Genomic DNA, 24,707 nt, shown 5'->3' on the forward strand with positions numbered 1-24,707 from the left:
TATATTTTACGAAGCATTAAAAATCAAACCGTTTTTTTTAATATATTTGTAGAGCGAGAGGGGCAAATGCTGATTAGACCAAAAATTGTTTACATACGGCGACTTTAGAAATTCACTTAAATGGCGAAGTGGTACAATATGTGGCATAATACGGTGTATGCGCAGAGCGCACGTAACAAATAAAGACATTTCAAATTATCTTTGAGCAGTATAGTTCGTCTCAGCGGAGCGAGGTGTACCATATATAGGGTTTAACTATAGTTCGAGCGAATCTATTTTTTTTTTTATTCAATTAAAAAAAAAAAAAAAAAACGTGAAAGGTACAGTCTAATTCTATCGTGCAGCTGAGAGATACGGTCAGGGGGACATACCGTATTTTCCGGACTATAGTCCGCACCCGGTGTATAGTCCGCAGGGGGAAATTTGGGGTCAAAAATAAAAGATTTTGCTTAGATAGCCCGCACCCGGTGCATAGCCCGCACCCGGTGCATAGTCCGCACCTGGTGCTTAGTCGACACGAAAATCTTCTCATATACGGCACACGTTTACAAATGTCTGCTTTTTAGCTCACAATAAGGCCTATAATGTGCATGAATCATCATTAACATACACTTTCGTGCACAAAATTCGTCACGTCTCGTCATAATAAACGACATTGAAAAACATAATTCCTGTATAGTCCGCACGCGTAGATAATCCGCACAGCCAGAAATTTCAACTTTTAAACATGTATAGTCCGCGGAATATAGCCCGGAAAATACGGTAATATAGGATGCTAATCGATACGCTAAGTCAAATAATTAACTACAACTTTTTCATTAACTTTTAGTTAATGAAAATAAACAAAGGGTTCCAGTTAGAAACTTGCCGAGCGTCATCGAAACCCGCTAGATCAGTCGCTTAGTACAATTTAAAGCAGGTGGTAAGCGCGATGGCGCGCGAAACTTTGCACTCCTGCAAAAGGAGCAACGCTGGCGATTCAAAAACGTGGATGATAGACCGCGTTTTCGAACTGCAAGCGTTACGCCTGTCCCACGCATAGAAACTTTCGCGCACCTCCGCGCTTACCACCTGCTTTAAATATTTATTTAAAAAAAAAAGAAAAAAAAGAAAAAAACTTATTCGATGGTTTTACATGACACTCAGCAAGTTTCTAATAGACCGATCTCACCAGCCAGTTTGAGTACGCCACCGCTGAGGCAATGCATCGGGGAGGTCTTTCTGCGCGCGCGACAACCTCGCTGGAGCTCTGCGTGTGTACAACACGAAAACGACACGCGCCGCCTCGTGCACCGGAGCCTGCGTCCTGCGAACTCAAGTTATGGCGGCGTCAAGCATGCGCTGAACGCTTCGTGAGATCGATCTATTAAAACCACGTGTTTGTGTTTTGTTTTTCTTTTCATTAAATAAAAAGAGTATTAAAATGGTTTTGGTCCATTATTCGACTTATAGTGTCGATTAGCGCCCTATAGTATGTCCCCCTGGCCGTATAACTCACACGCACAGATCGCATTATTGTACCTTTCACAGTTAATTTGTTTTAATAAATATGTTTGAATTAACATTAAGCACCTTGTATATAGAAAAAGTGAGCTATATGAAATCGCGTTCGTGTCACCGATACAACCAAAACTGTGACTGTGGCATGACACGATACAAAATGTAAAAAAACTTACTTTTTTTAAAATTAAATTTAGCATCTGAAGGAAGCTGCCGACCCGTCAGAACATCCGACTAACAAAAACGCCTTCACCCGGATTATTATTTTTTTTAAGAGAAGCTCTTTAAATGCACCTACGGTTCAAACAAATCGAAGCTGCCTTTCCATAAGACGCAATACATATTTCAACGCGGAAGATGCGGGGTAAGGATTTCATATTTCTAGAACCACCTTTACTTTAGCATTGATGACTAGACACAATCTGAAGATTAATGTGATCGTTACGTGTACGAATTGGAGACACAGTAGGAAGAACAAAGTTGTCGATTTTGCGCGCCAGGAAAAACGTTGCGTAGAGCAATTTTCTTTTTACAAAGAAAAAATGCCAGCGAGGTATTTGCTTGAAGCAAGTTTTCCGCAGGGATCCCAAGTTTGCGCTCTGTCGCTTTTGTCGACTTTGTCCGTGGTCAGTGTCGAGCGGAGGTACCGCAAACAGAGCAAATACTGGCAAATGACCAAGTTTTTTGTTTTTTTCCTTAATGCGTTAAGGAAGTCTTTTTGTTCTTTAAGTAAAGTAGTCTGCTCGCGGTCTTGCAAGCCTTACTAAGAAAAATATATATATATTTACAATTACTCTAGTTCCCTTACAAAAAGTGTTTCTATTAATCTCCAGATTACTCAATAGAAAAATTACCTAAATGGCTGCGAAAGTCATTGAAACCGTTTGGGTCAAGTGATAATTGTTGCTTGTCATATCTTTCTATCTGTAGTTTTTAATAGAGGCTATACGCCTGTAGCTCAGGGCTTTACAAATGCTCTATCTTTGTTTCTCCTACAACACTTGTTTGGCTTTTGTTGTTTTCTTTCGTGCAAGATGAAGCCAAAAACTGATCCCGCCTACAAGACGATCCGTCGGGCAGCAGAAGCAGACAGAGTACATTTCTGGATTTTCACTGCGTCTCTCAGATGGCGCTACTGTCAATGACAAGCGCCTGACAGGCAGTAAAATGTCGACGTAAACCTTAGCAGTGCTGCTCATTGACAGTAACGCCATCTGAAAGATGGCTCGAAAAATAGATTCCTTCCGTCCGTTTCTGCAGCCCTGATCTACCAGGCAGAGACGTGCCCCGTGAATGTAAAGCGCTGAAGTAATTGCATCTGCCAATAAAGGTTTACATTACTGGAGGCACAGACATCTCCTGATATCCACCATTTTCGTCCTCCCAAAAGTAAACAATCAAACAAAACCGACGGCGTTCTCTCGTGGGCGGAAGAGGATTTTCGCTCGCAACTATCTAATACAGTAGGGGTAATTGTAATCGTGTTGTGGGTATGTTTAGACAGCGGGAAATTAGTCAGCCCTAATGAGCGCCTCCGACGTAGATGATATATTTAGCCAGTGGAGTACGACTGCCAGGCTAGGGTTTACTACTATTGATAGAATGCCACTTCGTCGAAGCACATTTTAGAGAACGGGCAAGTTTTATCGAAGCGCAGTTTAGAGAAAGCAGAGCCTCAGTTTAGAGAAATGCCGTTTATCGAAAAGGGGACGCTATTTAAAAAAAGGGTTTTCTACTTCGCGCGTGTATCCCTGGTGCGCGTGTTAACCCAGGCCCTCCGCTGCGCTCCCGCCGCTTCGCGGCGGCAGTCTGCGGCGGCTCATTACAAAAATGTTAACTCACCTGACTTATCTGCACACGCCGCTTCGCGGCGGCCGAATTCGCTATAAGGAGGTTCACCGCCATTTTGTCTAAACTGGGTTTCTCTATAAAAGAATTCGATAAACCGGGGTCGGTAAAACGGCGTTCGCTAAAACGAGCTTTTCTAAACCGCATGACTCCGTCTATAACACGCATCATGCATCACGTTTCACGAACGCGCGCCGGTGCGATGCCCATCCAGATCAAAAGGTCCCTTCGGTTCCGATAAGTGTAAGCTTTAAAACTTTGGAAGATCATTACAACCGCTGCTGCTGCATCCTGGTGCACTCTAAACCTTCGACAATTATTAACTAATTAAAAGACGGCTGTCTTCCCTGTACGCTGCTCAATCCATTAGTCCTCCCGTTAGCTGAAAGAGCGGAGACGAAATCCTCATACGATTTCAGCGAAAGCATATGAAATCTCAATCTCCACAAACAAACATGGGCTTACAAAACGCAGTAAAAGGAAACAAAATAAGCCATCGGCAACGCGAAGGGTTAGCAGACGGTCACAGCCGCAAGGGGGCGCCATATTGACGCAGCTCATTCCAGAGAGCCTAAATTTAAGAGAGGGTGCAACTCAAACCACGGAGAGGGTTTGTAATTTAATGGCAGACGCCTTGTGAAGAGATTCTTCGCAAATACGCGTGCGTTGCGCTGTCGCGTGGCGAGGAGGCAAGCAGGTGGAAAGGCGAAGACGATCGCAGACGACCAACGCTTTTGACACCTCTTCGCAGCTAGCACTGCAAACGCGGCCCACAAACCACGTGACATTGATCGAGCAGTTGGACACACTCTGAAATATAGGCACACGCGTTCATTCTGTTCTCAGGTTTCGCCTAATTAAACGGTTCCGCGGGCCTCTTTGTACTTCTCTGCAATGTGCTTCTTATGCAAAAGACTTCCAGACTCCTTCTTTTTTAGCTTTTCTTAGTTTTTTTCTGCTCGGCGGCATCCTATTATGTCTGGAAGGGGTCGTTTCAGCGGGACGCAAAGTCTGTGGCAGTCTGGCGGAGGAATGGAGATTGCTCCGCTCGGATTCCCTTCATCCAATCACAGAGAGGCACTACTAGACGAATGACGTTGAGACCTTCAGCCATTTTGTTTTAATTCTTGTTTTACCTTTACCGTTTTTCTGTAGGGCAGTACAGTATGGAACAATCGCAAAAGCCACAAAAATGTATCGTTGAATTTTAAGATTCGCATCACCAACTTAAGCGAAGCTTCCGTCAAATTTATTTCTTGTCCTTGCACTTAGAAAGCGAACATTAATCAGTGTCAGAGATCGCGTTTTTGTTCGTCCGTGGCTTCAGACAGTACGCACCACTTCAGCAGGTGCAGTTATTCAAATCTCTATGATACCCCTAGCGGTCCTCCAGAAAAATAAACAATGATGATGATGATGATGATCCCTCACTGTTCAATTGCATCTGTCGAATATATCGTACTCAAAAGTAGCAGAGCTACACTGCCACTCATGATGAGCCGCAAATACTTGCACGGTATTTTCTTGACGATCCGCCAAGGTAAAGCGGTTAGCAACCGACGCTATTCCATGATTACCGTAATTGACATAACAATTTAAAGATCTACGAGACTGACCCCTGAATTTATAGACTGACCACTCAATTTATAGACGTTTTTCGTTTCATTTTGTTCTCAGTCACGTGGGATCTGTATCTGGTATGCGGGACGAAAAAAATAATCAAACAATTCAATTTGGAATACGCAAAAACATATAGGGCAGGCCAAAAAAGAATGTGTGAAAAATCACGCATTTTTACGTGAACACCTTCCAGCGGCGTAGAGAGACCAAAACGATGTTTTAACGCATATACCAAAAGTGACGACATTTAAGATGGCTGCGATTTTGTATAAAAGGTGTATGTATAATCTGCGCTGGGGACACTAAGCAGGAAAAACATGGCACTTTTATTTATGTTCGATTTTTTTTTCTGGGGCTTGTTTTTTGCCGTGATTCTTCAGATTGACATTATATGTGTTTACGAAGATATACTCGTAGATAGGAAAACTGTATTCAAAGTGTAGCCCAGCGACTACATTATGAACACATTAATTTCTACAGAGCAACCCCGAAAGAGGGAGGAAATAAAGAGAGAGGGAGAGATATACCGAACTTGCGCATTTACTTTTGGGATAAAAGCCGAATGCTATTGTTGACGTGACAACAGACTAAGTTCAAGCACGCGACCGGTGCCAGCAACAGAGCGGTACCGGCAAGCTAGCTTCCCTGCCTCATAGCGTTTCAGTGTGGCGAAGCACACTTACCGACGGCAGTTGCACCCAGCTTGTTGCGCAGTGGCACCGGCAGGCAAACGTTGTAAATAGTTTAGATCTTTCAACGCTCTCCTGAAATTCGTATGTACACACATGAAAATTTATATTTTACGAATTTATTCAAAATTCAGCTGTACTTCCCTGTGCAAGCGAAGACTCTTAATTGAAACTAGAGTTGGAACTGCACACCCGACTTCAGATTCAGATTGACATGAATATGTGGGCATTTGCGAGGAAATTGTTGTGAATAAAAACACGAGAAAAATGCAGGCAAACATTAAGATTCTAGGTTAGCTCCTGTAATGTGTCGGCTTAAATTCTTTTAGGCAGCAGAGACACGAATCGTCAAATTTAAAAGGAGGCAAAATTCTCCCTGTCTAAATCTGAGTACAGCCGATTCGTCACTAATTTTCACTCGAGAAGATGTCGCACTAAGCTAAAGTTACTTTCTCGTGTGAATATGTCTTGTCAACATAAATCCACACAGAGAGAAAAGCTATTTTATCCAGTGGCAAATATCGAACTCATACTTTTCTTTTTTTTTTCTCGGAAGAGGTGCGTGTTTTATTGTCAAGAGCTGCGCGCAGACTCCTCGGCTTCACTGTCTGAGCCCGATTCTTAGCTCATCTCGGAACGTTGTTCAAAGACAAAGGGCGGCCTTTGTCGGGGTGACAGCTGACTCAGAGAGCGCCCAAGGATCCCGCGTGTCGGGATCAGCAGTTGCTCGTGTCCCAACTCTCACTTTCAACAGAAGTCAGCACGAGTGGGCAACAGCCCTCCCTCCCGCAACGCACGGCGAGTGATGCAAGAGAACTCCGCGCCAGCCATCCTCCAATGCTCAACGTCCCACCCCGCTACTGCAAAGGGAAACAAGGATGTAAGAAAATCGGCGCACGGTGCAATAGACTCAAAGTCCATCGCACATTCACCGATCAACGTTCACTTCAGAGTCAGCACCGCCGGGAGCATGCAACGCTCCCCACTATAAGCAAATTCCGGGCTGTTGTCAGGCGCAAGTCCTCAGCACTTTGGCGTGCTCGCGTATAACTCTATCGAACTACCGGCGGAATATTGATTACGCTGCTCGTCTGGCATAACCTTACTATCGAGGTTTTTATGTTGTAGCTTCCACCTAAACGCTACGAAGAAAAAAAAAAAAGATAGCGTATAATGTGTTCATATTTTCGCGAGCCCGAGGTAAACACGCGATCCGCCTTGGAACAGTTGCTCCACTGACAGATGAAACGGCGAGCGTGCCAGGTCTCATTCTACCCCGAGAGAAAAAAAAAATCTCTAAAACAAATAGCACTCTCAACCGTGTTTGTCGATATCTAGGGTTAAGCTTCGGGTGGTTACGGGGCAGAAGGTAAGAAAAAAGGCTTACGGTGGCGGTGCGGTGACCAGAAGGAGCCAGGGTTCCGATCTTGTGGGGGTGGTGGCCGTTGAACGCTGTGCTTGCTGCAGAGCGCGAGCGCTTCTGAATCAGCTGGTTTCCGCTCGCCCGTCGAAGCCTGCGCGGACTCGGCGGTGTGGAGAGCGAACACTAGTGGGGAAACTGCGCCCGCGCAGGCGAATGGTCTCGCGAGATCTCGTGAGAAGTCACGCGAGGCTCGACGAGAGGGAGAGTTCTGGGAGGAAGCGGTCGGCTTCCGGAGCAAGCAGACGATGGTCGGTCGCAGTGAGCGCGGCGCGGTTGTGCGCGCTTGGGGGGATTCGAAAGCCTAGATGTAAGAGAGGGAGCAACTCAAACCATAAAGAGCGTTTGCAATTTAATGGTGGACGCTCCTGCGCAGATTGGTCGCATTGCGCATGTGCCGCCTTGTCACCTGGCAAGGAGAAAAGCGGGCAGAGAGGCAGAGACGATTGCAGACGATCGCCGCGTTGGTAACCTCCTTGCAGCTCGTGTTGCAAACGCGGCCCTTAAACCATCTGACCCTGATCGTGCAGTTGGAAACACTCTCAAATCTAGGCACACCATGAGGGATACGCCGCGGTGCTTTTGCAATGATGGGTCTAAAATAGGCTCCAGTCTACTTTAAAATGCGTTGTTGTTGGGGTGAGCATTCGTTTTCGTAAGCGCGCGGTTACGTCGAGAGCGAGCCAATGTGTTGCGATGTGAATCGCGATTGTTTCTCGAATGTGACGGGTGCAGTGGATTGAAGTGCGCGTGCCAAGTTGGAATTCTGCAGAAGGTTTCGCGGGGGTATCCTACGACGCTTTTCGCATTTTATGTCCCTTTTCAGCGACGTGGTTGGGACTTCGCGGATTTCGAAGTCGCAACTACGTTTGCTTTGCAACAGCAAAGCATTCTTTGGCTGAAAGATGACGGACGAGAGCAAGTTCGAAACGTCTATTTTCTTTCACGCACAAAACTGTGATTTGGTTATTTACTTTAAACTTAATTTGAATAAATAAAGGGCGCAAGGAGCACGGGTAATCTTTTCTTTTTTTTTTCTACAGGCGCTTGGAATGGCTGCAGTCTCACTTTTACTTTTAAAGTTCCTCAGAGAAAACGAGCTTCCAAAAAAGATTTCACCGTAATTTTGATAGCACCATTTTAATTCAATTTTATTTTAACTCGAATATGTGGATAACAAAAAATGAAAGACGTTTACAGTTCTCTGTAATGCGAAATTAGAGCCCAGCTGTTGAGGAGGAGGAATTCCCCTCCCCCTCACCTCCTCCCTTCCTTGTTAGCGGGAAATTTAGCGAAACTTTCCCCGCTAAATTTACTGGGTTAAGTTTCCCCGCTAGATTTAGCGGGTTAAGTTTTCCCGCTACTTTAGCGGGGAAATTGACGTCACGTGACCTCAACACCAATTAAGTTTCCCCGCTAAGTTTAGCGGGGAGGCTGTGACGTCCCATAATGCAACGCGCGCAATTACGCCGACGCCGACGCCACTCAACCACGAAACGGGCGCCTTGGAGCTGCGTACTAAAAAGTGACAGTATTTTCTTGAAACAAGTTTTGATTCTATATTTCGTCTTCGAAATGTTATCTTTATATGGGATATAATGAATATTGGTGACAATCATCTATTTAGAATAGAAAAAAGTGGACAACCATTTACAAATTTCTGTAACGCGAAATTAGAGCGCAGCTCTTGGGGAGGAAGGGAGGGTACGGAGGGGTGGGTATGCCCCTCCTCTTCCTCTCCTCCTTCCGTCGTCCTCCTCCTCCTGCGTACCCTCAAATCCTTCTCCTCCATATCCTCCCCTCCTCCCAGTTTCCCTGCTAAATTTAGCTGAAAAATTGACGTCACGTGACCTCAGCAGCAATTCAATTCTCCGCTAATTTAGCGAGGAATTGAATTTCTGTAGAGTTCACGGGACGTCAATTTTCCCCCTAAATCTAGAGGATAAACTGAATTTGTTCGTAGGTGACGTGACACCAAGTCATGTGACGTCTTTTTTCCCCGCTAAATGTAGCGCGGTTACGCCGACGCCGGGCACCCGGGAACGGGCGCCTAAGAGCTGCGCTCTAAGACATGAATGCCTGTATTCCCAGCAAATCCATTTTGTGTTATAAAAAATGAAATTAACCCCGGATGGACTTGAAAAATAAGCCTAACCTAAACCTTCTGGGCAAAGTATTTCTGCAAAAATACTCACTTCATTATGCAACTGCAATGGACACTCCATTATTGTGTTAAAACACCTGAGACTGGGTGCGAGGAAACTTGAAATAACCAAAAAAGTAGAAGAGACAAGGGAATAAGTCAGTCTTCGACCTCTCAAATTCAGCTAATATGTTTATTAGTAAACCTCTTATAAACACTTTGAAATCAGTCCACGTTAATTACATTTCTATGATTAGGGCTCCGTGTTTTCGGATAAAGCCGAAAAACTGCGAAAAACACCCGCCAATAAACTTTTTGTCAATTCGGATTCATCCGATAAACTCTGAATTTTCATGTGCCCATGCCCCCCCCCCCCCCCCCAACAACTACAAAAAAAAAAATAATAATAATCATTATTATTTTTTACAATTTGAGCAGCGCAGGATTAATGGTCCTGGGATAATGAAACCATAATTATCTTTCAAGCCACATACCGTTGTCAAAAGGGGGTCTTACGGCTTGTCTCGTAACAGGTCATCGTACACCATTCGTGTAACGACAAAAGCCACCCTTTTGGTTTCTAGTTTGCGCCATGGGATTTAGAGAAAGGAGAGGGTATGTTTCTGTGGTAACAGTGAAAGCTATGGACCATAAAGATTGTTTAAAATAGGGAAGAGGGGCAGTTGAAACTACCTATTACGTCCTTAACCACTCCACCTCGCGCGGCCGCGGGATAGATTGATGGGATGACTACGAGCTTCCCTGCGGCTACCTCCGGCAGTTTATTGATTTTAAGGTATCGACGTTTATCGAAGCCACACTTGTGTGCGACTTTTCTTGTGGGACAAATTAGTATTGCCAATGACACCAACGCCAACTTCAACTGAAGATACTTTAATTGATACAAGCGCGCTTTATTTCTATCTGGCATACGTTTGCATCCGGTTAATTTTTATTATTTTTTTTTAATAGGAAACACTGCGAAATTAATCTCCGAATTTCGGAGAATTGGGGATTTACGAAAAACAAACTCCGATAAACACCGAATTTTTGCTAAAAAATAAACTCCGAAAAACACCCTCCGAATTTCACGAAAAATGAACTCCGAAAACACGGAGCCCTAGTCATGATATTTCATCATATCAGCTCATTATATAGAGTTTCCCCATATCATTAGAAGAAATTATAGTTGTTTCATCAACACCTTTTAGATAAATCAATTCTATAGAAACGGTTCATATGCCTATCATGTCGTATTACACCTGAGACTGCGGTGGAAGAAATCGGAAGAACTTTCAGTAGAAGGGACAGACACAGAGAACGTCATTGAGACGTTCTCTGTGTCTGTTCCTTCTACTGAAAGTTCTTCCGATTTCTTCCACCGCAGTCTCAGGTGTAATACGACATGATTAGCTACCACCAGCTCGCCTGCACTCTCACCGTCTTTTCATATGCCTAAATTGCATTGCGACTTGTCTTGATGAACATATTTAAGTGAAGGCTCCATTTTTCAGCAATCCTTAAACCTTGCTTGCTGCGGTAAAGGTCGCAGCCACTCCCACAAAACTTTGTCATCCCGTGAAAAAAAAGTTGTGACGTAGCTGCGTTTACTATACTTGCGAAAAGATATTGCGTGAACATTCAGCTTTCGAACTTGCTGTCCTCGGTAAAGGCTCACAGTTGAGCTGATTCTTGGCATGAAAGGAAGACTGCCCCGGAACAAACATCGCGGAAACATTATAGGCTCTAATCAACGTCGCAGTTGAACTTCAGGGCGCATGCATCAGTTCACAATACGGGCGATTTACAAGTTGGGGTGCTGTGTGCATCACTCCCACTGAAAGGATCGCCCGGCATGCGGGCGCTGAACATTTCAGTGCCGTGCACTTCGCTTCAAGCGAGCCTCCAAAGTAAGAATGTGTCCACAGCAGTGTTGCAGAAGGAGCACACCCCTCTCCATTCTAACTCCACTCCAGAGAACTGGATTTTCCGGTAATTGCATTTCTTTGAACTCCTAGGAATGAACACTGGGCCCATTCTCACTCTTAGAAGGGCTGACCCGTTCCATTCTATTCCTCTAATTCCCAACCGTGAAGAATAGCGCTTGCCGACAAATAACGTCAGTATAAAGGTGACGTTATCAAACGCACGGACAATTGTAAAAAAGAAATATGCAAAACAGTCCCAAAAGCATTGATTCCACTAAACCGAGCAGTGGTTGCATAATAGCGGCGCCGGGGGAAACTGGTATATGGTGGCACTGCAGAAATCGATCACTCGACAAAGCGTAAAAGCCTCGTAACAGACGGAGAAACATCAAGCCACACATATTCTTCACAAAAATGACCATATGTCCTCCACTTAGATACACGGCAAGTTAGGAGTCACGCATGCAAGAACCGCGAGCGGTGTGGCATTGCCCCTGCCTGGTGACCTACGACTGGTATACTGTAATCGCACATGGTCACAACAGTCACATTGTCGTGTCTCGCTGCGCCAGGAACGAGTCCTTGTCCGCCTACACCTCTGCAATCTTGGTTGCTTCACTGGGGGTGCCACCTTCATCCTCGAAGGAACATCGGCCGGCATCGGCACCGCTCGCTTAAGAATGAACAGAGCCCATCCCATTCCCACTCCATTTCGGGCAAAACCTTGTGTTCCATTTCCATTCCATTCAGTGCTGCCGCCATTCGATTCCCATTCTATTCCAGGGTCACGGAAGGGTGGAATGATTCCGGAATCGTCCGAACTCCGGATTGGCCACTATGCAACACCGGTCCAATGACGACCGTGTCCCTCTGTGTTGCTTCTTCACACTGCAACGCAGAACAGGTGAGCCCCGAATGAGGGACGAACGAAACAGTGAAAATTAGCACAAGTGTTGATCATGTTCCACATAACCAGAAAATGGGGTAAAACATTGTCGACTTAGTCGAAGAAAAATGGACCGAAATCGATGCGGCCGCCACGCTGATTCTCTAAGAAGTGCGTTAACATTTCGCCGCAGAGGTTTTATATAAAATAACAAAGCATGGTGATTGCAGCCTCTCAGCACTTTTCCGTGGGGTGAACATTCTCCAAACCGCCCTTCTTCCTAGTGCAAGTAGATCAGGTTACTTAGCGTGAGCATGAAGGACGGCGGCCGCACAATATTAGCTGGTTATAGAGATAGACGGCGTGACGTAACACCTCGCAACCGAGGGGACAGCAGGGTTAGGGCGTACTTGGGCCACCGGCAGGGCGCCGCGAGGCGGCGTGTTCGATTGGCCCGAAACGGGTTAATATTTTTAATGAGCCATCCGCAGACTGTCGCCGCGAAACGGCATCGAGGGGAGGGGGTTTAACACGCGCCTCAATGCTCAATGATACACCCGCCGTCCCCCACTGCACGGCGCCGAAATTGGCAAAGGGGGAGAGGGGGGGGGGGGGGGGGAGGATGTCGCTTGCGATTCTCGGTTGCTAGGTCTTACGTCACGGCGTCGCTCCCCTATAACCAGCCAATCCAGTGCGGCGTCCATTGCTGTGCTTCCTATCGTTATAAAAATTGGTATGGACGTCCTATGTCCATACTAGTGCCAGGCACGTAGGCCGGGGGGGGGGGGGGGGAGGGGGGGGGGCGAAATCTTCCGTTTTGCTGGGGCCTCCTCTCCCCCTCCCCCTCATACAGCATTTTGTCATGGGCGCCCCCCCCCCCCCCCCCCCCCCTTCCCCCCGAAACAAAATCCTGGCTACGTGCCTGACTAGTGCCGATCTCTATGTCCATCCTATGGATTCCTGTAGACAGTTCATGGACCTGTTATGGACCGCCGGTTTGCATAGAACGGCCCTAACAACGAAATAGGGATCTCCCGATTCAAAAAGTTTTTCATTCCTCCCTATTGCAATGCTACGGCCCTGGTGAGTCTACGGACATCCTAGTCCCTCTCTATGTTGTGAGCTATAGATTGGTGGATTATTAAAGTGATGCCGGGTAGCTGTTTTCGTTAGGTCTAGGGACGTGTCCGAGTTAAAGAGTTGTTAATTAAGCGCCGGGCATCAGTATGTTACATTGATGTCTAGAGACATGGCCAACCTCAGGGCATGTTTAATGTGGAGGTGGAAGTGTTTAGTATGTACCAAAATAATTCCCTTACTTTTTCAGTGGGAGGTAGGTGTCTCACCATGTGTCACCGGTGACTTCAAGTAGCTTGTCCCGACCTGGGTACGTCCTAACTTGGGTGATGATCCGCGGCGCATCCGACTGGGAGATGGGGGTTGACACCCCTGAAACCCCTTCTGCCGTATATGTTTCAGCGTCAAAATGGCCGATTAAAGCAATAATAGAACAATCACAGCGGCCGCTATCGAATGCGATACTCCCGAACCAATACAAGCGGCCCTGCAGTTCCCAGTGTGGTTCCTGCAGGAGAAATGGCGGCGTTGCGATCGCCATTACTCCGGTTCTCGAGTACGGATCGGTGCCACTTTTTCAGAGCAGGCTCTGTGGCAGTTTCCCAACTGAGTTGTTCTAGTAAAGTTGGTCTCTGTGGACCCCGTATACCTGTACCCCCTGCAGTCGGTGTAGATTCTCTACAGACCCCGTAGGGACTGCGTGTAGTGCAAGACAAATGGGCTTAATATTAATGAAACAAAAGACTAAATCAATATTATTTAGATAAATCAATAAACATGTAGCTCTAAACAAGACTCTTCAGTTTAATTCTAAGCCAGCTGAACTATGAAAAATCATAAAACATTGGGTGTTATATTTTCAGAAAACTTGTCTTGGGATGAACATATAAATCACATATTACCAGTAAATTATGCAAGACCGTCGGTATTATTGCTGGACGTCGTTTCATTCTCCGCGAAAATATAAAATTACAAATATATCATGCATTTCAATCCCAAATAACGTATTGTCCTCTTATTTGGGATGTGACGACAAAATAAAATCTAAATAAAAAACTATTGTTTCAAAAGAGAGTGTCACGCTTTATTGGAAATGTTCATTGTTTATTCCACGCCGAATCATTATTTCAAAAATACAAAAATATCAATAGACATCGATTGTATGAATACCTTCTGACTAGGTCATTTTGTTTTTCACCACCAGAAGTGATTGGTTTTTCGAAGCATACATCAAATTTAACCAGAAATATAACCACCATCCGCACCCGCTGCTCTGAGGAATGGAGGGTGTCCCGTAATTGTACAAATTACGGCTTGCAGTCCCTTCATTATAACCTGTCCACACTACTCAATAAGTATTCCAGAGATAATCTTGACATTTATAGATTAGATCGTAAATCGCAGTACCTACTTTTTGTATAATATATATTAAGTTACGTTAACCTTTTAGTTAACGTGTTTTCTGCATATTTGTTACCCTGATTGTTTTTCCTGCATCTCTGTCACCATCTGCCACGCTCTCGAAGCTCGGACCCCGTCAAGCCGACAAAGATTGTCTTTTTTGTCCGTGGCTCCGCGGCATCTGTACTCGCAGATGCAAATAAATGATTTGATTTGATTTGACCCTCTACGGCTTCTCTGCAGGCCTCATAAGGACCCCGTGTAGACCCTGTATGGCTTCCCTGAGGACACCGTAGGGACTCCCTGTAGACCTTGTATGGGTTCTCTGCAGGCACCCTATAGACACCCTGTAGAGTCGGTATGGGCATTATGAAGTCAACCTTGAAAAATCCGAAGGTGCCTTAGTATAGGTAGTGTATAGGATGACCTTACATTATCCCTAGAATAGGATGTCCATAAAACGTCCGTTGGCCAATAGTCTATAGGGCGGCCATAGGACGACTTCAGGAAGGCAACTGTAGTCGTGGTCTGCCTATGGGTGCCCTATGTTCTTCCTAAGGACGTTGCTCTATAGAACGTCCTCGGAGTGTCATTTTTGTAAGGAATTAGTGCGTCCTGCGAGCCTGCGAAGACCCGCTGTTCGCAAGGTTCGGATGTTGGGGTATTCATGAAGAACGGTCTCGAGTACCAGGGCGATGGCTTCAAGCACACCCCCCCCCCCCCCCCCCCCCCCCCTTGATCGTGGTCCTCGATGGGAGCTCACAGGATGTGGAGATGGGCAGCTCTGGAAAGAGCTGCCCAACTCCACCGCGGAGCGCAGAGGTCCCACAGGACCGCCGTCCACTCAGCGCCCGTGTAAGCGGCCAGTCTAGTGTAAAGCGGGTCCTTCCAGGTACTTACCATCTTCTCGTGGGCTTTGGTGAGCCTAGCTATGGTTTGCAGGTTTCTCTTGCGTAAAGGGGTCTGGTGTCTGTAAATTTCGGCTGCAGCTGTCGCAGGTCCTGCTTGGGGCCGGGGACCAGCACAGTGTCTGAATGTCCAGAAGGTTATATATATATTGCATACTTTATCAATCGTAACTGTTCTTGAACCGATCCGATGAGTCGGGTGACCCTTCCTTCGGTTAACAAAAAGACGTATTTATGGGTATCATAAAGTATCCTTATTCACCCTTGACGATAGAGTGCCATAGTAAATACATTTATTTATTTACATACTATCGATCCTACTATTGATCCCACTGTGCTTATTGCAGAAAATGTTTGAATCTCGAAATCGCTGACAAAAGAAGCTTCTCATTTGCTAAATGCAAAAGGTTATGTGGGGCAAAAAGATACATGCTAAGTATTGTTAAATATTTGCATAAAATAACAGTTTTCAATAGAGCTGTATATTAGAGCCCCCCACACTTGATATGCACATTTGCAACCATGCATGGTCAGATTAAATAACTTCGAACTTACAGGATCGGAAGTCATACTAGTTTATGGGTATGTTCTAATCGCAGTCGAAAAGCTATCATATGCTCGAGTATTTATATTTAGAACGTATCTCATGACCTAGTTGGTACACAACTAGAAGTGCTTCATTTCAACAATTTATGAGATCGATATATGTCACCCTGAAAGTGCATAGATTCCAAGATGATTCGGCATGTTGCTGACATTTAAATAATTCAGCAACTTGCGAAAAGCCTGATAAATAAACAGCCACGTATAATTGTGTACATCGGTTTATCATCCTTTCTCTCTTCTCTATGTGTACTCCGCTTCATTTTTGTTTTAAAAAAATGCAGTTCCCTTCAGTATCATTTACGAAGACTGCACGTTGAATATTAAGACCTAATTCTATCTTCTAGCTAACTGTTTCTTAAACTAACTGGCAAAGTATGGAACCCACCAAATTACTTCAATCAGCTGACTCTAGCGGGCGAATTGAAATCAACGGCGCAGTCAAGGTTACGGTGTTGGCGTAGCCAACATTGAGCTAAAAGTCATCAACACTGTTAATATTTGTTTGTTTTCAGCGGTGTCCCACGTGATTAGCATATACGCTCCTCCGCAGCGCGCTTCTCAGCCTTCGTCCGGCCGCCTCCCATGTCCCAAGTTCCAAACGCTGTCGTCGTCTCGCCGTTTGTGGTTATTGTCTCTCGGAGTTTCGGTCGCACTGCGTGCGCAGACATGATGCCGCAGTTGTGCAGGCGTCATCAGATATTGTAGACCCCAAAACGTGAAGACTGCGGTGCAGACGACAGTTGTGCCTCGCACAGGCGGAGGCCTGCTCCAATGACAGCCCGACTAAGGACCGCCACACCTGATCCCACCCGTTGACGCGTAGAGGATCACGTGACCGCTCGTGCTACGTGGTAGCCATATTTTGGATTGGATTTTGTCGGCCTTATAGCGGGCGATCACAGCTTGAAACTGGACCAAACCATATGAACATAAAAAAAAAAAAAATTGCAAGAATTGGTGGATTCTTCGGGAATGTATTAACATGACCCTTGGAAACGCCATACACGTCCCTTGGATTCTTTGGGAAATGCTAATGCTGACCCCTCCACTTCTTTTCTTTTGGCTTTCTCGTTTGCTTTCTCTATTTTGTGCTGCCTCTGTTTGGCCTCGTTACGCAGTCAGTGTTAGCGTTCCCCGAAGAGAGACATGTGTGGCGTTTCCCCGAGGGCCATGTTAACGGATTCCCCAAAACCCACCAATGGATCTTCCTGTAATTTTGTTACCCTCTTTTTTTTTTTTTTGGTAGTCTGCCTGTCAGAGCACGTCGACGCCCTTGGATACGGTCGTCCATATCACTCGTGGAGTGAACCAGATATATCGTTTTGACCACGCACACACACAAACACACGTCACAGCCCACGCACCGCTACTGCCGAAACCCAGAGCGAAGAACAACCGTCGACAGCGGAGCGGCAACCGAGCACGCCCGCATTCAACCACTCCACTGCACAACACCTCTTATACCCCTGTTACACGGGCACACTTAACCGCAGTTACGCTAAACCACAATTAACGCACAATACTTGCCGACAACATTCTGCGGCGATGCAGTCAGAGCTATGGGCGAACGTGCGCTTGAGCATCTTGAGCACCCATCAAAGCAGTGCACGCACTCTCTTCACTTCTTTTGAAATAGCTGTCCGAGGGTATAGTGTGGCATCTGTGCTGCCACGTAACCGCAGTTAAAGCTGAGTTAACCGCGGTTAAGTGTGTCCGTGTAACAGGGGTATTAGATAACAGAGCCGTAGTGCTGAATGAGATGGCGTCATCAGAGAAGGCCAACGCTGGGCACAGATTGGACACGACGATTGCGTCAACGTTCGGCTCAAACTTGACTCGCAGCCGAGCGCTGAGGCAGCACTCGTTTCCAATCTGTGTCCAGTGTTGGCCTTCTCTGATTAAGCCACCTCATTCAGCACTACGCCTTTGTTATCTAGGATGAGGTGTTGCGCGGCGCCTCCCCCGCTCTGGCTCCGCGCCAGCTATGCGCGTTACTTTGCCGAAAACGAAAGGTCACGTGCTCCCGTGCTTCCGTGCTCGTAAAGGGGAAAAAAAAAATCCCGCACATTTACGTGGTGAATGATGTTGAAAACAAATTGGGTTGTGTGTGTGTTTATACAGCCTAGAACTTGGTCTGCCTCACAGGGGCGACGAGTCTAAACTGGCTAAATTGCTCATCTACAGCTGCAGCTGTAGATGAGCAATTTAGCCAGTGCGGTACAGCCGCTAGCCTGGGGTCTTTAACGCGCATCACGCAGTAGTGGTACACGACCGCACGCCGGTACGATGCTTATCCAGATCGAAACGGGCAGGGGTGGGGCTCGAACCCAGGATCCCTGATTGGGGCGAAGCTCTGGGCCCGTTTGCTCGAAGCTGGTTCACTAATGGCGAATTCGCGTGGTCATTTCCCGGCAAAATATTTTGCCACATCTCCGCCAAGGGCGTTCGCGTGGTCAAAGACTGGCGAGTGCGCGCCGTTCGGGTGGCAGTTCTCAGGCGTGTGCTGGCAATTTACCGGCACAATTTTTGCCCGAGCTCCAGGAGGTCGGGCAGCTTGTCTGCCAGACTGTATCCTGTATCGTCATATCCGAATCGGGAAAGGGAACCAAACGAAACAATGGTCGCCGAGAGCGTGTTCGAGTAGAAAACGAAGCCATTGAGACAGACACCCCTCTGTGGTCCGAGAAAGACAGCAAAAACAACGGAGATAAAGCTAAAATATTTTAAAGGAAGCTTCCGCAAGATCAGTTTCCTATGGGCCACAGCGTGTCATTACACCGCTGTAAAAAATGTATTGATAGTGCTGCAGCTCGACACTTGAACGCGCAGTACTATTTTAGAGGGCTGGGTCAAATCAAAATGCTGAGGATTCCAGCAAAAGGGTAATAACAAGAAAATGGAATATAAAATGGCGACGCTGGTGAGCCTTCTAGGACCCTTGTAAGATGGCAACAGTTCCTCGAGAATCTAAACAAAATATATTACAATTTGTTTACCCACATCTCAGAGTCCGAATATATGTTGCTGATGCCTAGAGCGTGCCTATCATAAAATAATCCTGGAAGAAGTTAACGAAGTTCACGAGCGACCCAGGCAGACGGAAACGCCAGTTGCAGGCGCTTTGTGTTCGGGTGGAGAGGGTCACGTGGTGCGCCGCTGGCGCGCTTTTCGTTGCCTGTGCCGCCGGCGTGAGCTCGCCGGCGATTGACCACCCGAATTCGCCATAACTGCGGTTAACCGGATTCCCCTACGAGGGGGAACTTCGGGTCACGTGACCGGCAGAGTGAGGACGGCGGGGAAACATGGCGGTGCCCCGGTGAGTGAGCGCCGCTCGCTTTGGAACTGATACGTCGTAGTAGCTGCAGTACGGGCGAGTTAGTCAGCAATGAATGGTGCAGGAGGTTTTCGCGTTGCCTTACCTCACTTAAAACGCAAAACATGAGCAATGACCTCGCCGTATTTTTTAGATAGACTTTCGACTCTGGCCATTCCTAAGCCTAAATGAAAAGCGGATTGCCTTGACTCAATCGGCCGGGTATTGATAGCACACAAAAGCAGAGAGCGTTCCCATAGACCTTTTGCTAAATTTCAAAAGCACCGAGGTGCATGCTACGAGTGTAGTTACACGCGCTGCACCTGCTAGCGTCTGCAGTAATAACTGTTCTGAAGCAAAACGCCTAAAACAAATTTTGCCGTGCACGCGCGTTCGTCAAATATTTATTATGATTATTTACTTCAAATCTTTTAGAAGTGGAAGGCCAGCGCGCGCGGATCGTACAATTACACTTCCAGCGTTCTTCTCGATGTTCGGGTAATTTACTAATAGGTCAATTTTCAGTGGAGCCGAGTTACAGGTTTCTCAATTTATGACGGTGTTATATATAGTTCTTACATGCTGGCCAACCATGCTGCCGGTGTACCATAGAGTTATTACAATAAACGCTAGAGGCTCAGCTGGCGCTAGTGTCTATGGGACTTCCGGTTGCAAATTGAAGCAGACAGCATGCAGTCTACTTTTCCAGTCTTCCTTTGTATTCCTATGGGAAAACGCTCGTGAATTTTGTCTCGTCGCCGGAAAATAACATTAATAACTTTTGTTATTTCGATTGTACCGGATAGTATGTACCTTTATTAATATTGTGAAAGTGTAATTGCTTTAGTTACAGCATTTTTCCTTTACCACTGAACGATGCTAATCTTCGCTATATTTCAGGCCCAAACCTCTGTTCCATGGCATGTATGTAGAAACGAGCGACGATTTTAAGCAAAATAACGATCGAAAGGAATGCAGAGTGTGTTCAAAGTTCGCCAGCATTCTGTTGGTGCTTGTATATTGCTAATATGCCTGTCCTCTCACTATATGAAAATGACCCCGTCGTGCATCTCTACGAGCGGTTAAAAAAACGTTCGAAACGTAAAGAATAAAGTACGTAAGCTACGAAAGGTGTGTTTTCTTATTATTTCCTATGTTGGGCAGTTTTTATCACGCACCTGTCCTCTGGCTTCCCCCTATTTGCAAAGATAGAACAAGCATCTTCGCACCATGAGCAGAAAGAATAAAGCAGTACTTATTTATTGCAAATCGGACTATATTACGTGACTTTCAACTTATTTTGATCGTCTGCAAGCACAAGTAGTTACTTACTTAGTGTTACTGCGTAGTTCTTGACGTCTCTCTTGGTTTTCCAGATGTCGTTCGTTCGTTTGGCACGTATATCCCTTATGCTGGAAAGCGTCGACGCCGTGTTCGCGCTAACAGTGTCCGACAGTGCACATAAATACATGTAACGAAGCGGTTTTAACACCGTTTTTAATGCCGCGAATTAAAAAAAAAAAAAGCTGTAACTGACCAATAATTTCGTCTGCGTGACTGAGAAATGTTCCAATGTGCCTAGTACGCTCAAATTATTCGTGATATTTGCTCTTATAATCGAGCGCAGAGAGAAAATACACTCGCTTTTTCCCATAGAAATGCATTACCGGAAGTCAATTTCTGACTGCATGCTGTCTGCTTCAATTTGCAACAGCACACTAGCGCCAGCTGAGCCTCTAGCGTTTATTGTAATAACTCTATGCGGTGTACCGCCCGCCTTCCACTGCTCACTTCTTTCTCGTCGTATCTAGGACTCAACTTCGTCGTCCTCTTTCAAACCCGGAAGGAAATTTCAACGAAGGATTTCTTCACTTCGTTCAGCCAAATATTTAGAAAATTTCCAAACAAGGGTTAATTTAGTTTTGCCTTGCCGATTATTTATACCACGAGCAATACAAATTGTTTCTTGAGCTCGAATGTATGCCGCGCTACGTCGCGAAAACACGGTAGCGTTTTGCGCATTTTTGGGTCCCCCCATCGGGAACCTTTCCACGGAAGCCACTTATATTCGCTACAGCCAGTAGGTGACACCAGCTACCACCCCATAATAAAACACGGAGCTATCGCCCATTCAGCCCTCGTCAAACTTGGCTAGGTACTTGTAGGTACCTAGTAGGGAAGGGCGCTTAACTTTTAACCGCGGAATTAATGTCGAGAGTTGGGCTATACTTCGTTTCAGTTTCGGTCCAGACGCAGCCGATGCTACAACCGCGAGCATGCGGCCCAGAACAGTGCTTCCACTGCACGAGCGCGCGTGCTTGGCAGGGATGCTGAAAGCCCGGAGCTCGCGCTTGTAGCTTTGGCTGCGTCTGGACCGAGAATTAATGTCGAGAGTTGGGCTAGTTGGTACTCGTTGATCATAATGTAAAAACAGCGCAAACAAACACGGACGAAGGAGAAGAAACACGCAGACGGTACAAGCGCTGACTCGCAACTGAAAATTTATTACTTGAAAAAGGAAAAAGTAGGAAATAAGATCCCCCACACCCACCCCGGGAAGGCCCCAAATCGACCGCGGTTAAAGTTAACCGGCTTCGAGCAAACGGGCCCTGGTGGTACTTGTCTGCGTAGACGGTGAGCCGCAGCATGCCGAGCCTTTCGTTCGTTAGGCTACTAATTTTTCTTAATGGGCACTTTGACACAGACCACTACGGCGTCAGCCTTTTATTCTGTGCGATGCGTAGTTTTCGCAGGGGCGATTTTGCCTGCGTTTCAGGGATAAAGAAAAAAATTGAAAGAGAGAGAGAGAGAGAGAGATACTTTTACTTGTTTAATATGCGCATGCTCGGTGCAAGTATTGTTATGGTAATGAATTAGGGGCTCTCCTAACACAGGAAAGGATAAAAGGCTTGTTTTTTTTTTGTGTTTTTAGAAAATTATCTGTCTGTCTGACTTCCTCTCCTCAAAGCTCTCTCATATTTCTATAACGGCGTGTAACACAATCATCGGCTGAAAGTGCTGCTGTTTGTGTTTTCCCAGCGCAAAGCGTGTAGTTTTTTTTTTTTTCTTATTTTTCTGGGTGTTAACTTTGCCATCTGGCATTAAAATAAGGGGGGGGGGGGGGGATACAAAACAATAAAAAAACTTAGTGCCGCAGCATGTCATTTCTAAAAGGAATCTGTCTCTAATTGTTGAAACATGGACATTTCTACGGGATACGCAGAAAGGGACTTTCATATATTTATTCTTTCCTACACCAGTTTTTCTGCAATAAAGATCGTGAACAAATTTGAGACGGATACGATCACCTAATAATGGCCATTTTAGCTTCTATTTACACACTGTCATAGTAAGTCACCAATCATAATTTCCTAAGACAAACCTTACAGCCATATTTCGAATTTGTTTTCGGTTATATGGGTTCCAGAAAACACGTGCATACTCAAGGATAGAACGAACATGTGAAAAATAAATTGTTTCTTTGAACGACTGGGCTACAAGTTCGAAATTTCGCAATGTTTATGAATCTAGTGAAATGAAAGTTATAATAGAGTTATCGCGATCACCAGCGCAAAATCCGGCTTCCCCCATGTCATCCCTGATTGTAGTAAGTTTAAAAGTGATCGTGAAGAATTATTCCACGTGTTTTTTCACCCTATGTACAACATTAGAGCAATTTTTTTTTTTTTTTTTGTGTAAGATTTTGTAAAACCTTTTTTGAATTTGTGTGTTTTGTATTCAAAGTGTTTATTATTTCTTTGTTCTCCCCTCTCGTAACGGCTTCGGGCGCTTCGAGGTAATTAAATGAAACGAAGTTAGATAAAATATTTATACTTTAATCTTTAAATTCTAACCTCCAAAAATGTCGGTCTAAAATAAAGAGATTCAAAGTTTCACCGTTCTTTTGTTTCTTTTAGAAGTTTATTAAACGTTTGGCAGTGCGCCAGCCAAACCCTCGGATTCGTCGCCGCATTCGCAAATAACGCGGGGACGTGACGTTCGCCGTGACGTCACGCACAGACGCCGTGCGTGACGTCATCCGTGACGAATCGGAGCTCGGCTGCTCCAAGATGCATGCCACACGTGCCGACCGCTGGATGCGCGATTCCGACGCCGAGACAAGTGACAGTTCGGAATCGGTCGGGGAAACGGCGATGGACGCGGAACAAGGAACATCGCCTCTCCATCCTCGTTGTCCACATCTTGGCGCGTTTGCGTGGCGTGTGCGCGCGCGTGTATGTGCGTGTGTGCGTGCCCTGGTTTCGATACCGAAGCGTCGAGCAATACCAGCGACAAGGCCTGCTCATGACGTCATCGTTAGTGGACTCCCCCCTCCCCCAAGTGGCGTCGGAGTTCGACGATAGACGTCGCAAAGCTGCAGCGCCGTCCATCTTGCCGCCTGGACGGAGCCCCCGTCTGACGCTCCGGTGCGACGAACGACCGACCGTCGTTCCGACAGTCCGCACGTCGGATCGGACAGTTTTTGACACGCCTGTGTTTCGCGCTTGAGGCGCTGCCAGACGCGCCGTTGATGATGCTGACGCGGTAGGCGACGCTGAGTAGAGAGCCGATCTGAATGGACTTGGGTAAATGGTGATGAGAGCGAGGCAGGACACGTATATCGCATGTGAACGTCTGTATAAATGATGATGATGACGATGACGATGCGGATGCCGGTGACGTCATCAGTGGTGATGACGTCATTGGGGAGGTCACGTGACCTCGGCGGGGGGTCACGTGACCCTGGGGGTGGTCACGTGACCTCGGGGGGGGGGGGTCACGTCATGTATAATAACGTCATGTATAATAACGTCATCATCATGTATAATAACGTCCGTGTTTAGCCGGGCCCATATAGAACTGCGGCAATATATATATGAAGTGAACATAGGCCCCGCAAGTGTTCGGGAGATAGGGATTTAACGAAATCCCAAATACTTAACTAATCTCATGTTTTCGACCAAGTAGGGGAAATTCGGTGCGAGATGCGTGCAACGGAATCAGTTCAGGAGCGTGCTGCTGTATGCGCGAAGAACCTGTCTATAAACACACTCCCACAAAATGGCGGACACATATACATATATGCACTTCCTTCCTGGCTCGTTAGACGGTATCAAGCAGCCAGGAATTGTTTGTCTCAGACTCCAATGTATGAAACGGCGCGCAAAACAACGAAGACGGGGGAAGTACACAGACGCTGTTCTGCGGCGGTCCCTGCCATCAGAGATGACAGCGGGACTGAAGGAGAAAGAAGGCATAAAACTCATTTGCGGAAAAGGGGGGTCAATACCGCATTTGCGGTCCTGAGCGGCACGCATTCGAGTGTTGTTTTGTATGTTGTTTATGCTTTTTGTTCGTTTTTTTTTTT

General features: G+C 46.1%; 1 protein-coding gene across 1 annotated transcript in view; it reads right to left on the reverse strand.

Moving 5' to 3' along the window:
* The window catches only part of LOC8030973 (monocarboxylate transporter 12), a 77,296-nt gene extending 70,079 nt beyond the window's left edge, over positions 1-7,217 (reverse strand). Inside the window, exon 1 of the mRNA XM_042294062.1 lies at positions 7,045-7,217. The gene's annotated coding sequence lies outside the window, so the exon portion shown is untranslated. The remainder of the gene's footprint in view (positions 1-7,044) is intronic.
* Between the last annotated feature and the right edge of the window lie 17,490 nt (positions 7,218-24,707).

This window comes from Ixodes scapularis, unplaced genomic scaffold, assembly GCF_016920785.2.
Source record: "Ixodes scapularis isolate PalLabHiFi unplaced genomic scaffold, ASM1692078v2 PGA_scaffold5__190_contigs__length_132052651, whole genome shotgun sequence".
Classification (NCBI taxonomy): Eukaryota; Metazoa; Arthropoda; class Arachnida; order Ixodida; family Ixodidae; genus Ixodes; species Ixodes scapularis.